Source organism: Balaenoptera physalus (assembly GCF_965194825.1).
Source record: "Balaenoptera physalus genome assembly, chromosome: 18".
NCBI classification, from domain to species: Eukaryota; Metazoa; Chordata; class Mammalia; order Artiodactyla; family Balaenopteridae; genus Balaenoptera; species Balaenoptera physalus.
Window position 1 is genome coordinate 33731656 of NC_138899.1, and position 18221 is coordinate 33749876.

The 18221-nt window shown below is 35.1% G+C and overlaps 1 long non-coding RNA gene across 1 annotated transcript in view; it reads left to right on the plus strand.

Annotated features, from left to right (window-relative positions):
* The first annotated feature begins 9942 nt into the window (after positions 1-9942).
* Positions 9943-18221, plus strand: part of LOC309647506 — a 57310-nt gene continuing 49031 nt past the window's right edge. The window contains exon 1 of the long non-coding RNA XR_014256096.1: positions 9943-17380. This is a non-coding gene — a long non-coding RNA (uncharacterized lncRNA). The remainder of the gene's footprint in view (positions 17381-18221) is intronic.

An 18221-nucleotide genomic window follows, 5' to 3' on the forward strand; every position in this document is an offset into this window, starting at 1 on the left:
TATTGAGCCAAAAGTTTGAGTTAGTTCAAATATATTACATTAAATGATAATTTTCTTAATTTGTCTTTATTCAATAGCAAGTACAACTATGCATAGTTGAACAGTATATTTGGAATATGAATCAGATAGATTTCTCTGGAATGAAACAGGAAAAGTAAACAGAATGGACATTGGTACACTGAAATAGTTGACAAGACTGAATGGTGGAGAGGACTTCTAATTTCAGTGGAATATCCACTATACTACTTTGTATCTTACCCATATACTGAATGTTTAACGTGGTTTTAGCTAAACATACAATGTGTTTCTATATTGTACTTCATCAAATGACCTGTAGGAGTTACCACCGAAATGCAAATACTTTAGGAGTAGATCATTAGGCCCACGTAAGAAATATATTTCAGAAAGCAGTTATTATGACTGTTGAATCTAAAAATGAAAGGGTTAAAGAAAACCATGTCTAAATAAGAAAGTGGGCAGGAGTCTAGGTGTACCCATCTTGGTTCAGGAATCAAAATAGTTTTCAGAAGATATGTTAATCCATGACATAGTTTATGATTTTGCATACAGCTACTTAGAAAAAAAATAACATTTTTAAAGAATGCAGTTGTGTAGAATTTTGGTCTTTTTATCTTGAGGACTAATGGGAATTTCTCCATCACTTCATTTAAGACATTTTATTGTGTGCAGTGAATTTTGTTAAAAGAGCAAGTTCTGAAAAGCTCTGACAGCATCTTCAGCAAAAGATCCAGGATTGTCAGCCATTGATGCAAAGACCTGAATCTGCTTTGACACTATAGAATAGGCTTCTGGCAATGTTATGTCTTTCTTTTAGATGTTTGGATAAATCACACAGCTCAGAAACTGCATCATACATTATGCCTAAGTCATAAACAAATGCTGCTGAGGTAAGGGAATTCCACTGTACTTTCTTCAGTGATTTGAAGCTATATATGTGTCATTTGAAAACATCAGTAAACATTTCTTGAGGGTTTGGATATGCATTCAAAATGGCTTTTATAGATCTTTTTATCTGACTCACCTGAAAGAACTCAGCACTACTAATTTTAAGCAGCCGTATATTTTTTAACCAGTAAAATAGCAATGTAAACTATTTGTGAAAAAGAAGTATCTATGAAAAAAGCCTTAAATCTTACGGAGTTTAGCTGGGCTATGTGGTAGGCAGAATAATGGCCCCCATCCCAAGATGTCCACATCTGCATTTTTATTCCTGGAACCTATGAATATGTTAGGTTCAGATAAGAATTAAGTTAGTAAACAGAATGAAGTTTTCTAATCAGCTGACCTTAAAATAGAAAGATTATTCTGGTTTATCCTGGTAGGCCCAATTAATTACAGACATCCTTAAACTCCTAAGAGAGAAACAAAGAGTTGGTGTCAGAGTAATACTACGTGCAAAAGACTCAATTGGCCATTGGCAGCTTTAAAAATGTAAGGGAGCCATGAGCCAAAGAAAACCGGTAGCTTCTAGAAGCTGGAAAAGACAAGAAATCACAGTCTTCCTTAGAGCTCCAGAAAGGAACACAGCTTTATTGACACCTTGATTTTAGCCCAAAGGGACCCACTTTGGACTTCTGACCTCCAGAACTATAAGATAATTAATATATGTTGTTTTAATCTACTAAGTTTGTGACAATTTGTTAGAGCAGAGTTAAGAAACTGATTTATACATGTCTGGATAATAAGGAGATTTCTGAATTCTTCTCAAATTTTAATTAATTAGAAACAAAGTTAATATATTCCATAAAACTATAATAATTAATGTTAGCTTTATAAAAATCTTCATATTTTAAGCAGTAACTTAAATATATTATATATATATCATTCTTCAACTTTTCCTTTTCATTAACTTGTGTCTTGTTTTCAAAATCTGCTCCAAGATCTGTCTTATAGAAAGTATTTTTGGCTAAGTTCTATTAAATCTCATCTCTATTCTGTTTCTCCAGAAAAAATTTTAGTACTTGAAGGTAGTTCAAAATGATTGATAATTATCATATAATTTATTTTTGGTTTCAGAATGCATTTCAGCAACTGAATATATTGTTGAAATAAAATAGAAAAGTAACATACCAAACCACCTACCTCTATTGTGCATTGATAGTTTCTATCGATACATATGTATCAATAATGTCCTGGGAGCTATAGAAAAGTGACCACTCCCATCACTGTTCCATACCTGACACCCAGGAATATTGGAAAATAATCAGAAAAATATGACACTTTATAATTGTAGCCTTCAAAATATCAGCATAAAATATTTTAGATTGGCCATCCTCAAACATGTCTTGAAACTGTAATTAAGGATACCAGAGAATCTTCTAAATTTGAAATAATTTTTACCTTTTTTATGTTACATTATTATAAGATCAGAAGTTATTTCTTTAAAAAATCTTTTTACTATGGAAAACTTCAAACATATACAAAAGTAAACAAAATTGTATAATGAATGCCTGTGTATTCATCACCAAGTTTTAACAATGGTTAACTCATAGCCAGTCTTATCATCTATCCCTCACTTATTTTTCTCCTCACTACATACTCAATTTAAGCAAATCCCACATTCATATAAATTTATCCATATATTTTAGTATATATCTCTAAAATAATAGGATTCTTTAATATAAACTCATTAGTATGTTCATGCCATTAAAAACCTAATAATACCTTACTATCATCAAATATCCAGGTATTATTCAATTTCTATTTGTCTCACAAATGTATTTTTAGGCAGCATGTTTGTTTTAACCAGAATTCAAATGAAGTCCATACATTGTGAATGATTGACACATGTTATGTGTCTTTTAATCTGTAGATCTCCATCCATGTCTTTCTTTTGTCTTGTAATTTATTTGTTGAAGAAGCCATGTCGTATTCTCTAGAGTGTCCTCTCTATGGATTTTGCAGACTGCATCTTCATGGTGTTCCTCTGTCCTCGTCCTTCTCATATATTGATAATTGGATCTAGAGGCCTTATCAGGTTCAGGATGCTATCTGACTGCCTCTCTTTTTGTGATGTCAGCAGAATTCATTTTACTTTTCACCATTGCTTGTAAATGAGCAGCCCCTGCTCATTTAAAACTTAATGAGTGTAAATTTAATCAGAATATAAACCATGGCCTAGGAAATTTTTCAGTTTTTCCCACCTGAAGTCTTTTTCAATGCCATAAATGACTGCAACAAACAATATCTCCTTTCAGAATAATGGAAAATAATACCTTAAGGGAGAAAAAGCTTATTTTTAAAAAGAGCTCATGGCTACTTAAAAGGGAGGTGAAAGGGGAAAATTTAAATAATAAAGGAGAATCTAAATATAGGATTGTTTTTAGTTGAGAAGACATTATCTCCACTCAAGCTGAGTTAGAAAGACTAGAAAGACCACATATGAGGAAACACTGAATGGAGTACCGTAGGTGGTGCCGTAAATAACAGCACAACAACTAATATTTATTGTTGACTATGCACAAGGTATAGGCCTTTTATCAATATCATCTTGCTAAATTCTTGGAACGATTTTACTTTAAAAATAAAGAAACTGAGAGAAATTAAATAATTTGCCAAGGTCCTCTGGAGAGCCAGAGCCAGGATTCAAAGCCAGAAAGGGTGATTCCAGACTTATCTTTTAACCTCTAAGCAAAATTGTCCTCTACAACATGCCCCTAAAAGGAAGACTTACATCTATAGTTAGTCAGACGCTGCATTGATTTTTGCATCATTTTATTTTGTTGTTATGAATGTTGCCTGTTAGTTTTACACCTGAGTTTCATTGTCTTTGATTAAACTGTAGTGTAAACCCAATCCATCCAAGAACATATTATATTTGCTTTCTACTCTCTACAGAGTCCAGAAAAGGGGGCTCCCTAGATGCTTCTTGAGCTATGAAAAAAGAAACATACATGTTTAAGTACTGGTCATACAAAATAACTCATATTGTTGCATATATTTATCTAGAACTCTGTCTTTTGATGTTTGTTTTATTTCTTCTACTTCTATAATCTACACATTTTCGGCTACTCAGGTAGTGGCAATAATGCATTTTCATTGTTTATTCTCAATCTACTAATCTTTTCATTGTACAACTAGACACAAGGGTTAACGTATATTCACAAATAAGATGCACAATTATAGGATTAGGTCTCATAATTTCTGCCTTCAAGTTATAATGTAAATCAGTCCACGGATTGAGAGGATTCTCTAAGACAAAAGGTAGAATACAAATGAATGAAAGTAAACTTTGGATCTGAACTGGTAGTATATTCCTCTATTTGGAACATCCATATAAATAGGACACACACACACACACACACACACACACACACACAAATGCTTAGTTGTCCCTGGCCCTTGAGAGGCACCATTGCATGGTAGAAAAACCACAGGCTTTGGAATAAAATTGGCTTGATGGGAAACTCTCCTCAGTCTCTTGCTGTAAATGTGACAGTGTGTGTAACCTGTTTGAGCCTTATTTTCCCTACCATAAAGTGGGGATATTAATAATATATGGGTAAAGTACTTGATTCGCAGTGATAAAGCCTCTCTTCAGACAAACTTTATTCAGGCTCTTCTGAATCCTCTTTTTGACCAGGCTTCACACTTGGACTCTGTCCTTGGCTCACTTAATACAGTTTTAGCAAGAATTTTGCTGGATCAGTTTGCGAAAACCCCTCACCGTTGATATCGGATCAAATTCCTCATCCCCTACTCTTGGTATCTTATCACCCTGGCCTGCCTTCAGCAAGAGCCCTCTCAAGTCAGTTTAGCCAGAATCCCCCTACCTCTGATGTTTTCTCTTTGAAATTTTCCATCCACAGCCCACACCCCACTCCTTGGTTAAACATCTCTGATTGTCTTTATTTCCTTGAAATCAAGCTCAGTTCTACACTAAGGTCTCTTTTCCCCTATTCCAATAGTTCTGGAATAAAATTTGCCTTCACCACTTTACCTGCTGTCTGGATCTTGTTTTCTCTGAAAGTAGTGGCATTCCAGAAATTTTAATTTTTATATTATAATGAATATATTCTGTTTTAAAATTTCAATTCATATACCCTACCGCTTCCAAATGTCTAAACTTCAAAGATAATGTAAAAGCATAAAATTTAGGAAAACCAAGAATGCCTCCCCCTCCCTGTTTCCAAAGTATGTAAGACTTGACACAGTCCAATATTGAGTAGTCATTCTCAGTGAACATGACTACCAGGGGAAAATAGTATAGAAGTTAGCTAAGTTTCAAATCTTAACCCAACCAATTACTATCTTTGTAACCTTTAGACAATTTACATAAACACATTGAGGATCAGTTTCTACATCTGTAAAATAAAGCTAATACTGTTTGTATTATTAGGATAAAGTTAAGTTAATATAGTTAAAAAGATACCAAAATACAGTGGCTTAATGACATAGTTTATTACATAGTTCTGAGGTGAATGATGTAAGGCATCATGGCGGCTGTAACTTCACGCAGTGATTCAGGGACAAAGACGTCCTCCATGAGGTTATCCTGCCAATCCCTAGAGTGACGTTGTCATATGCATGATGGAAGTGGAGTAGTTGCCATGTCTGAGTTCCTGTGAGAATGAAAGTAAAAGATATTGTGAAGGAGGAAAACCCTATATATCTGAGATTGCATACATGACTTCCACTCAAAGTCGCTTTGCAAGAACTTTACCACATGGTCATATCTAACTGCAAGAAGTCTGGAAAATAAAGTCTATCTGGGCAGACATTTGATTGGAAAGAAAGGGAGATGGATTTTGTTGTGTTTATTAGCAGCCTCTGCCATTTTTTACTTAGGATTATCGTGATGATTAAATAAGATTATCTATAAGAAGTGTTTCTACAATGCTTAGCACTTTGCAACCACTGAAAAAGTGTCAGCTGGGCTACATGTTTGTTCTGTGACTCAAATATTCTATGATCTAAGCCTTAAGGAATCAAGGCATAAAGTAACTGGTGACTAATGAATGCAAGCATATATCTAATGAGCAAATTGATGAAAGTATCTGAGAGCTAGAGCTATTCTGGATTCAATAAACAGTAAGCTCTTACTCATATGATAAACAATCTACTAGACACTTCATACTGTTTCAATAAACCTCCCAACAACTTAAATGAGTTAAGTAAGATTACCCCTGTTTTTGAGATAGACAAACAAGAGTAAGAGAAATTGGTCCAAGATCACAGAGGTGGGTGATGTTGGAACAGTGATGGAGCAGGATTTTGACTACAGTTATTTTAATTCTGGAGCTTTCCATCATCAAATGTTCTGTTTCAAGGATGGGGGAAAATCAGGAGATACTAACAAATAAAGTCAATTGACACTTAATCATATTTGGGGACTTTGGATAGTAAGTCATATTCATGAGAAAAGAATTCCAAAGAAATGAAACAAGGAGATTATATCCTTTATATTACATCACCACTAAAGGGAAAAAAAGTAATTGCTAGAAACTTAACTACAAAGGTTATCTTGGCATTGTATTTTGTTTTACTTATGGATGGTTTTAATGAAGTAGTTAAAAATCTATTTGGTCTCTTGTTCCAGAATGATCCCCCATTTCATAAATTATAAACTTGTCTATAAAGTTTTCTGAATAATGGAGAACCTATAAAAGAAAATTTCCTGCAAACAGAAGCAAACATTCATAAAGCCAGTTAATCAGAAATTTGTTAGTGAACATCAGAAATTTCAAAATTACATAGAAGAACATGGTAAGACGGAAAAAGACTTAAGATGATGGGAAAATGTAACTTAACATGAAAGTAAACAATTTAAAATGTTTTATTTTTGTAAAATCAGTCCACTATATTTTCCACATACGTTTGTGTGTGTGTGTGTGTACCTCATCCCACTTTCTACATATAATTTTTGTGCTTTATATGTACTCCTAAAAGACCAATGGGGATTAAGATGAGCTTTGAGTAATGGCTAAGATTTGTACAGTACAGGAGAAGAGGAGAAAACATTTCAGGTAGAAGGAATAACATGAACAAAGATGAGACAGTCATCATGTACTAAATCTGGTCTGATCCTGAGAAGGGTTAATGTTGGCAGTTAAGAAGAAAAACTGGGAGGCAGGACACACGTTGGTTAAGGACATGGATTTTTTGAGTTATGTGAGTTTGATTCCTGGGTCAACTCTTAAGAACTGTGTAATCTTGGACAGCTTTCTTATCCTCCCCAAGTATTAGTTTTCTTGTCTTTAAAAATGAGGATAGTAAAAAAATAAAACGATATAACTAAAGCACTTAGCAAAATGCCTGGTTTATAGTAAGCATTAAGTAGTAATAATAGTATGAAAACAAACATAAAATGTCTAGTTTTGGAATTGAGGAACTAGTAATTGTTAGTTCTCTGAATAGTCACATCACAAACATTCAACACATGCATATTTAAGGTAGATTTGTCTGGCACTTGGATGTCACGCAGTTTGCAGTGAAAGCGTCTACCACTTTGTTGCTGGATTAACCCGAGTACTCCCCACACTCTTCTTTCCTCTCAATTTCCTGTCCTCATCACTTAAAATTTTGAAATGCATTACTGCTTAACAAATGAAGCTTTTGAATGATTTTTGTTAAATCATCTGGCTTTACTTATACTATAATGTTTCTCATTTCTATTTTTGGTTTCTGCTGATGTGGTTCATTGTTTCCTTGGGTGATGCTCAGCTTAACCTTCCCACCTCCAAGGTTAAGATCTAGGCAGAGAAGGCAGCCAGAAGGCAATTTTATTTGCCCCGAGCCCCCAACACACACCCCAAGTAGGCAGTTTCTGTGCCTGGACTAAGTCTCCTGAGCAGTCTTACAACCCCTCCCTCTTCCTCTGGCCTTTGTGCTTTTTCGGGTTGAAGGAGAGAAACCATGAATGATGTTTTCTTTTTTGTTTTCTAGGAATACTGAGATGGGGCAGAGGTCAATAGGACTTTCTTTCCATATATGCTAAATTACAATTGCTTCTCCCTTCATGGCCTGATGCTTTCTTTAAATCCGGACACTAAGCAGATACCAATATCTTTGAATTTGGAGGCACATCATCAACTCTCCCAAGGCCTGTAGTGATTGCAGAATCAGAGTGGGTCAGCAGATATTTCGTGTATCCAGCCAAAGAGCTCCTGTGATTGTAGAAAGCCCTGGTTTCTAGGAGTGATTTTCTTGAAGTCCTCCTCACAGTGACTTGGTGGAGAGGGAGGTCACCCACCCTTCTTCTACAGAGGAAGGGATGAAAAGAAGCTACTCATCTCAAACACTATACATTTTACAATACAGAATATGACTAATTCCTCCTCTCCAGCCTGTTCTTATATAGACAGAGAAGTTGTGATTGCTGGTGGTGGTAGAATCCATTCTACCTCTTCCTTAGTGAGCATTGGTGGATTTGTTTAAGAAAGTAGACTTTTGAGTACCTTATTCATCTGAACTTTGGACAAGAATGACCAATTCCAGGACATGTGAAAAATCCCACTCAATAGTCTATTAAAATATTATCAAGCTTTTTTTAAGCTCTATCCCATGAGGTAGATATGATTAGTAGCCCAGTTTTAGAGATAAGGAAACTGAGGTCTCTTGAAGATTAAGGAACCTGACTCCTGATATATATTGGTAATTGGCTTTGCTAGGATTGGGAATCGTATTTATTATTCTCTGAAACCACTTTCATATTTCCACTGTGGCATTTTATTTCAACCAGTAAATCTATTCAGTCTCTATAACTTTAATTTTTTAGCCAAATCTATAGAAATAAAAAATTATATTCAGTAGGTCTATGATTTAATCAGATTCTCTCAGTTAAAATACAAGATATAGATCTTGAATTATCAGTATTATACAAGTAAACAAGCAACATCTGATAGATTTCCACTTATATATTATTTATAGGCTCAATTTTAAAGAGAGTGGCAATGCTCATAAAATAGAGAAAGCAAATAACCCTGTGTACAGAGTGAATCTGCCTCTCTCTATTTGATAAGTTAGGGCTGAATTGTTACTATCTATCACTGAACTGTTTGGCTTTAAGAAATAAAAGTGATCATCTCATTATAAATTCTTGGAAATAACATCTACTTAAAAATAATTTCTTCAGTTGGCCCACACTTGGCATTTCTCAGCTAGGAAAAAAAAAAGGTAAGGATGAGCAAAAGCAGAAAAAGAAATACAGTGTCATTGAGGTCGTTAGAGGGATTATATTAGCTATTCTCCTTAAACTCAAATGTGTTAAGTATCACTTTATTTAAGACATTTAGAAATATTTGGCAATGTGTTTGTTCTGGCTTTTTATTGCATTTTTCTATTATGCAAGTGAAATGGTTATTTCAAGCTTCCTGGTGGTTGGTTTTGTAGGAGCAACTTGGGAAGAGAATTCCAGTTCCACAGAGAGTTAATTAATGTGGAAAACAGGCATTACCCACATCAGGCTACCAGTTAACTTTAGGACAGTTTGCCTTCGACACACGTGTGACAGGATGGATGGCTGACTCTTAGAGTTCATGTGATGAATTTGAGAATTGAATACTCTCACCTTGGCTGAAATTCCCACCTTGCAAAGAAGGGAAAATTAATGATGGATATGTAGGCAGGTAGTAATTAGTTAGTTAGATGGATGGATAGGAGGTAGATAGGTAGCTAGGTACGTAGGTAGAAAATTACTTTGTTGGTGTCTTTACACTGAGCATAGATGTATTCGTAACATCTTATGAAGAACCGTCAAACCAATAAATGTTGGGCATCTTTCATGAATACAAAGAAATGTAAGACCTTCAACAAGCTTATGCGGATGGGAAGTAATATGTAAACATAGCAAAAGTTAAATGATGAAGTATCTAATTATCATTTTAAGATAAACATTGGGCTGCAGTCATAAAAGAGTGCGTGCAAATGTGTGTTCATTTATACCGATTTGGGAGTCCGATCCCTGTTGCATCTATCATCTATCTATCTACCTATCTATCTATCTATCTATCTATCATCTATCTACTATTATCTATCTCCCTATCACTCTATCCATCTATCTATGTAATCTATCATCTATCTCCCTGTCAATCTATCTATCTATCTATCTATCTATCTATCTATCTATCTATCATCTATCTATCCATCCATCCATCTATCACCTATTATCTATCTCCGTCTCTCTCTCTCTCTCTCTCTCTCTATCTATCTATACTATCTAATCTTTCTACCTTTGTATTTTATTGTAGAAATGGATCATGTACCAACTATAGTCAATAGTCGGGAGGTTTCATTTTCTCTTCTGATAGTTGAATAATTCCCTCTTGAAAAGAAGCCCTTGCTTTCAGTAAGATTTATCAGGTTAAAAAAAGGTTTTGATTTAATATTTGAAGATGGACTTAATCTCCTGCTGTGCCTTAAGCATTTGAAAACCTGCTGCAAAGTGGCATTTCAAAGACAGCTTAATATTAAATTCAGTTTGCAATATTCATATCTAATTGTTATAGGAAGCATTGTTCTGTTAATAAGTAGCAGAATAACAATGTTATTATGTTTAGTTTTCATAGGCCTTTTTAAACCTTTGTCAAAGGCTGCTGTTCTTACAGATGTGTAGAGAAACATTTATACAAACATGAACTCTTACAGTTAAAAAAATATGGATTGTCATTTTTTATTCAGCTAAGATATTCTTGAATTGGTACTGTATTTTCTTATTTTAAAAAGTCTAGCTCTAAATTCAAATCCACCGTATTATAATGTAAAAATACCAATGAGGATAATGTAATACATGCAAAACATATGCCATCTCTTCTAGAACATGATAAAATAACTTACTGAAGCCTAGGTATTATAAGTTAATTATTTTGAGTAGAGTGGAGATATTGATTGACATTTCTCTTTTATTTCAGCTGTTCTGTATGTTCAGAGTATCTTTTTACCCCCTATACAGCTAAAAAAAAGTCTTATGTTAGAATACTACTTTTATCTAGAGAAGAAAAAAAACGATTGAGCATACAGTCATTATTAATCATTAATAACATGACAGAAAAGTTGACTGCAGTGGGAAAAATTAAGTCAGTTTTATTATTCATTAAGACATCCTGAAGGAGCTAACTTTTCATAGAAAGAATAGACAATAGAATTATAATATTTCACATTTATGATGTGAAATATGACCATTTGCTAAACTGCTTTGCCTTTTTATAATCAGATTTTCCCAATGATTTATGCTAATTCAAATGATAGTATTACCATCTATCATCATCGTCATTCAGACTTTGTTGTTCAGTTTTTTTTGCATCACATAAATGTTAATAATTTTACCTTTTCAAAGGAAATAACTTATTTTAATGTGAGATTTCAAAACATGTTAACTATTAGTATAATCATTAAAATTTATTTTAAATAACCTTTTCTGTGTCCCACGTTTGATCTGAGCATAATATCACTTTAGATACAGTCTTTGACCATAACTATGGCTTCTGAAATGATTATTTTCCTACGGTAGTAGCGTAAGTATGTAATTCATCTACAATTGTATTATATTCATAGTTTGTGCTCATTATCACTTAGTTTTACTGGAAAGATGTCAGAAGAAGTTGTTTGGTCTCATAGCAGAGTAACAAAGCATTTTGTTCAGTTTATAAAATAAAGTATTAAAATTTTAATATCTGCTTGATTTTAGGGGCCCTATAGTATAATATTAGGGATCATTTATAATTTTTATACATTTTTTCTGTAGATGATCTTGCCTCCTCATTAAAGGGAAAGCTGAAGGTCATCCAATGTATTTTTCCTCATTTTGTCCTTTTTCAATTTTTTAATATCTTTACATCATCTTCCACTTCTCTTCTGTCTTTCCTCTTTCAGGAAGATACCTATTCAACCTATCCATCCATTCTTCTGTGAAACTAATACCTTCATCAGTGCCTTCTCTCCCATTTCCTCAGACCTTCTAAGACCTTCTTTTAATAATTAGCCCATCTTTCTCTTGGTTCCTTCATTCCCTCAACTTCCCATTTTTTCTCATTTCCTTTCTGGCCAAATTTACTGAAAATTCAATCTTTTTGCCTCTATTGCCTTTACATTCACGTCTAACTCACTGCCATCCGACTCCTCTTCCTGACACTTTACAATACAGATTGAGTTGTTCCAAGGCTCTATTGAACATTTCTAAGAGGAGGAATAACATTCTCAGGGTATGTATCAAAAAAGAATCACTCTAGCTCTTGAGGCATCAAACCCAGTTGCAGGAAGAGGAGTTAGGACAAATTTCTAAAGGTCTAGGAGGTAGAAGATGGTTATCTGAAAGGATGGGGCAGTGGAAATGGCAAGAGTCAGAGAACTCTAAGAGATACTTAGAAGATAGAATTACAATATTGATTTACTTGGCAACCATATAACCCCATCTGAATCCATAAAACACTCAGCTATAAAATAGGACATAAATATAATACTATTCTCCTTCTAGGTAATACATGAAAAAGAATATATGTAGATTTTACTGCACAGTGAAAAGTGATAAGTTACAGATTGGGATAATAAAGGACTCTCAAATTCATTCTTTCTTCCTATGGCTTTAACAAAAAATAGGAACGACAACAACAACAAAAAACCATCGTGCTACTACGGAGAGGAAGTGAATTTTCAAACCAGAGCAAAAAACCATTGTTTTATAGCTTATATAATTAATGTAGGCTGTAAATCCCAACTTTAAATTAGAAGTACTACATAAGTAAATCCAGCTCGTATTTCTTTTTAACATACATTCATTTCAGATAGCAAGAAAAAATAATTTCTTTTATAAGCCATGAGAATTGAATTTGAACTTGAGAATTCGTTTAGTTCTAAACCCCACATGGGTGACTCATAAAGTTGACACTCATCTTTGAATAATATTATGTCCCTAACAAAAGAATTAACAGAATCTCATTAACAAGTTGTGTTATGTAAATTTTACTGTATATAATCTTTGCTAATTTCTCCACTATTCCATTTGCCTTCTCACTGGGTTTATTTTTCCCCATCACTAATTATTTAAGATACTTGTTTAAGAAGAACTTGTTGAGTGTCTGCTCTGCTCCAAATACCGTGGCAGTGCTGCAGATACAAATAGAAATTAGAGGCATCCTCTATCCTTACTTTCAAAGGGCCACTGACCTGAAAGTGACTTCTCTCTGCCTCAGGGTCTTTGCATACACTGTCCTCTCTGTCTGTAAAGCTTCCCCACTACCTTGTTCTCTCTAGATGTCCTTACCACACTCTCAGAACAGCCTGCACTTTTCCTTTGCAGCCTTTACCACAGTTGTAATTAAATAATTATACATGTAATTATCTATTTAATGGCTGTATCTCCTACTCTACTCTAAGGCTGAGAGCAACTGTTGTTTCCCTAGAGCTTAGCACAGCACCTGGCATATAACAGCACTTCAAAAATACTTGTGGAATGAATGAATGAATGAACGAATGAATGAAAACATGATGCAATTGCCCAGAGAGGGCAGATGGAGGTAGAAAAGGAGAAAAGCCAAGGACAGAACACCAAGGTCACCAATATTTCAGAGGCAGACAGTGCTAAGAAACATAAGAGGTAGAGGTACCTGAGGAAAAGCTCTATTAAAAATAAAAGAAAATAAGTAAATAAACTTTGAACTTAGAGTTACAGTGTCAACAGTGTGTTAAATGTGATAAACTGTAGTCTCAAATAGGCCTTCCCTGACCCCCTTGTTGCCCCATCCTCTCATCTTGATTATTTATCTTCACAGCGCTTATTGAATGTTTTATATACTTCACCCATCTATCCATCCATCCACGAGTACACTTGGGTGTATTATTTTTATAAATTTTATTATTATTATTATTATTATATAAATATATAAATTTTCTATTATCCTCTTGGACCACATCAGTAATGGTATTGGAGAATGTGTTCTACCTGATAGCATAACAGATTTCTCAGGCAACTTCCTGCTCAAGAAAGGTTGGGGATTTGAGTGTCACAGAATCTAAATCTCTAACAGTCACAGAATTTTAGAGTCCAGGCCGAGAGTTTCTTTGGCAGTATAACTCTCTCAAAAAATTGATTCCGATTAGTTCCACAAGCCAGTAACTACCTCCACAGATATTTCTTTTTTAAGCAGTTGATAGATCTGTTTTCTTTCTCTCTTTTCTGGTTTTCTTACTTCTCTCTCAATTTGAAGGAGGCTCCTCTGAGGTTTTCCAGCTTCTGAGTGAAACTTACACCTTAACCTGATTTTTTTTCCCTGAGTCAATTTAAACTGTTCCGGGGTTAAAACAGTAGGTGCAAAGGCCCTTTCCTTGGTGTGATCTTTGTCACAAAACCAGGTTTTAATCAGGCTTTGTTGTGCAGAGACCTTCTGTTTTTGTTCTCAAATGATTCAGCAATTCTTAAAATATAAGTCTCTCAATTTTTGGAATCTCTTGAATATCTTTCATTTCTTTCCTGAAATGCACCTCTTCTAATATCATGCCAAATGCGGCCATTTACACAAAAAGCACACTTCTAAACATCTGTCCTCCAACCCTTTTCCTGATGCTGCCCGTTCATTAAACATACATGATTCTTCACAGATCATAACAAGCAACAGTTTTACCGAATATTTTGTTTCTGTAAAATATGGATTGCCTTCTTTCCAAATTCCAGTGTCTGTTTCCATGCTACCCTAGCCCGATTGCTAAGCTAATGCCACATATTTTAATTTATTGTTATTGGAACAGTCCACTCCTTGTGCAATTTCTATATTAGTCAGGATATATTAAGCTACGTTGCAATAGCAAGCTACCCCTAAATCTCAGCAGCATAATCCCCCAAATTTGATTTCTGCCTTATAAAATGTTCAGATGAGTGAGGGCCGGGGTGTCTATCTGGGCACTCCGTGCAATAATTCTGACTGCCTCGACCTCGCGGCCACGCCATCTCAACACCTCATGTACAATTTCCAAAGCAAAGGAAGTACACCTCTGCTCACTGCTCTGGGGCTGCCTTGTTAATGTGAGAGCGAAGGCTATTGTTTGTCTGGCTCAGGGCTGCAAGCCAAACTTAGAAGTTCAAGAGAATTAATGAGCCTTGGACACAGCTTTGACTCATGGAAGCAAGCGAATTAAGTTTTCCCCATGTCTTCCTTTAGACACAACTGACCTGATCTGTAGTTTACTTAGGTCTTGGAGGAACTTCCTGCAAGATCAAGCAATTCCGGTCAAGGTGACTGGAAGTACATCTTCATATTGAACCCCTCTCCTCCCCTGCCCCACTCCCCTTGTCCGGGACTCGTGCTCCCTGGGTTTGCAAAACTGAGAAAGTAACAGGTAAAATAGAAATGAAGACAGCATCCTAAAAAGGACTCTAAATTGCCTAAGAAAGCAGCCAAACTCCTTACCTATCATTCAGGATGCTCCTGGTCCAGTCCTATCGACTGTGAAATGCCACTTCCCCTCAGAAATCTGATTCTTCCATTCCAAAACATTGACCGTAAAGTTTTTGCTGTACCTGTTAAGGTACCAATTGTTTTTCTTACTTGGATGATAACTTTGGGGTGTGCTTATACATTAATACATCCAACAAATAGTGACTGAGAGCCAGGCTTTATACTGTGGCTAAAGCAAGAATTAAATCAAGAAGACAGAGACGCTGCCACACAGTACCGGTGGGAATGATAAACTTGGATACAGTCATTCAGCAATTAAATCCTGACACCAGAACACAACTCAGATCGACCTCAATTTCAGAGCCACACTCTCATTTCAAAGCTCTACTCACTCTCTCAATAAATATTTATGAATTGTTTCACTCTTACTATGTGAGGATAGTGAGTTATTTATTTTCTACATTTGGGTCTGTGGGAGTGTTAAAGTATTCCACACATCACATTTTAAGGTCAAGTGATGGTGAAAGAAATTATCAGGAAAGTGCTGCTCTGAGGACATCTACAGAACTCACATGAGAGAATACATTTGAGGGAGGACAATTAAAACCATATATGTAGCCGTGTAAGAAAAAAGATTTTTTTTTTTTTTTTTTTTGGTAAAAAATAAATTCTTCTTCCCTCCCTTCCCCCTTCTTTCCCTTTCTTCTTTCCTTCATAACCACTCTGGTTCTTTGTATGCTATAACCTTGATCTTTATACCTAAGTAAGCTTTCTAACTCTCAACATTATAAAGCTCACTAAAAAACAACTATGATATATTCACTTAACTAAAGGGCACAGAAATGACACACTTACTCCATTCTTTAAAAAAAAATACAACTTGTAGAAGCTTTTTTTATAGTGTCACAGAATTCTTCTGCAGTGTCTCACTTAATTTCTCTGGTGCTGTGATGCAAATATTAAAGCAAGATTTAAAAAATTAGCAAAAAAACTGATGAGTGAAATATCACCCAATTTGGGTACAAAGCATACTTTCTTATGCTTTTGTTACGGAGTCAGTATTCGTAGGGAATGAAAAAGTTTCTTAATGTGAAATCTGTGGAAATAGAGCCTTCCAATCTAAAAGCTAATGCAAAAAACATTTGTATCATTAGCAAATCAGAGATGTTTCTCATCTCTAGAAAATCATATGAAATAGTTCACCATTATTTTTTTAGTATTTTTTCTTAATTTTGCTTTATAATATATATTAAGCATCCTTGATAAGATACAGAAAATAATTCCCTAAAATGTAGGGAGCCAATTTCATTAGTATATTCAGCCTGATTGTGGCTTTCTTTAGTAAAAGTGTTCACAGACTCACTAAAATGTAACTTGATTTTTAAAAGTAGAAACATGGCCCAATTAATTTTACAATTAATTCATTTGTTCTACAAAGCTTTGATTGTTTCTTCTGCCTAAAGATTTTATGTAGGACAGTTAGAAAGACAAGCTCTACAGTCAAGATGGATAATTATTTTATTCACCAACTCTTCTAAATATAAAGCTGCACTAATAATAGGAAAATTTGAAATGATCATTAACATAGTTATCTATGAAACCAAACTACCCTTTGGCTGGATGACTAAAAAGTTATAAAGCATCATGTCAGTGTCTCCTAACAATAGATCTTGATTTTGACAAAAAGTCTCATAATCACAATATTTTAATTTTCATAGAGTATGAAATTACTTGCTGTAAATAAGCTAGGTATCATCTAAAATAAATAAATTATCACCCCTGTCTACTTCTAAGGTAAACATGACCAAAATTAATACAAGGGCAGAGGAAAGTATGAAAATTGGAAGTAAAAATTTGAGAACATTGGACCTCAAGCGATATGATGCTAGAATGACAAGCACATTGTCTAATCCAGAGGATGTATGCATCCATGTAGGATTTGAGTTCTACAGATTTAATTCAAGGCTCAAGATACTAAACTTGGTGAACATTAGGGATTCTAGATTTTTAGGGTGTGTGTGATGGGATTCAGTTTGGTTTTGTGGCTTAAAATTAATAATTTCGGGGGCTCTCCTGGTAGCGCAGTGGTTGAGAATCTGCCTGCCAATGCAGGGGACACGGGTTCGAGCCCTGGTCTGGGGAGATCCCACATGCCATGGAGCAACTGGGCTCGTGAGCCACAATTACTGAGCCTGCGTGTCTGGAGCCTGTGCTCCGCAACAAGAGAGGCCGCGACAGTGAGAGGCCCGCACACCACGACGAAGAGTGGCCCCCGCTCGCCTCAACTAGAGAAAGTCCTCGCACAGAAACGAAGACCCAACACAGCCAAAAATAAATAAATAAAAAAAAATTTTATTTTAAAAATTTCCATTCAAGGAAATTGCAATGCCTTCTCCATACTATAAAGCTCTTTATGTGTACTTGTAGGATTAGAGCAGCTTTGAGGATGCAGACATGTTCTCCTGCATATGTGAGTTGCAGACAGCACCTTGGTTTATAATGCAAATTTTATGTTATATGTACCGCAAAATAATTTTTAGTGCATACCGTCAAATTTCCTTTATACATTTGTTAGATTACATAAATCTATTGTACATTTGCACACGACATGGGATTTACATTTGATTCACTCACTTTCACGTTGCACATATAAATCTAACAATTTATAAACTTATGGTCTTCTTCATCTTTAATCAGCAAAGAATAAATCATCTGGATAACAATCTTATAAGAATATAAAAAGGTCTTAGGAAGAAAGCGGAAGTAATGTTCATTTAAGAGTTTATTCAAAAAGAAGAGCCCGGCCATCTTGCGGGAAGGGCTGAAGCAGGCGCTCTCGGCTCGGCGCGGCCCGCTGCAATCCGTGGAGGAACGCGC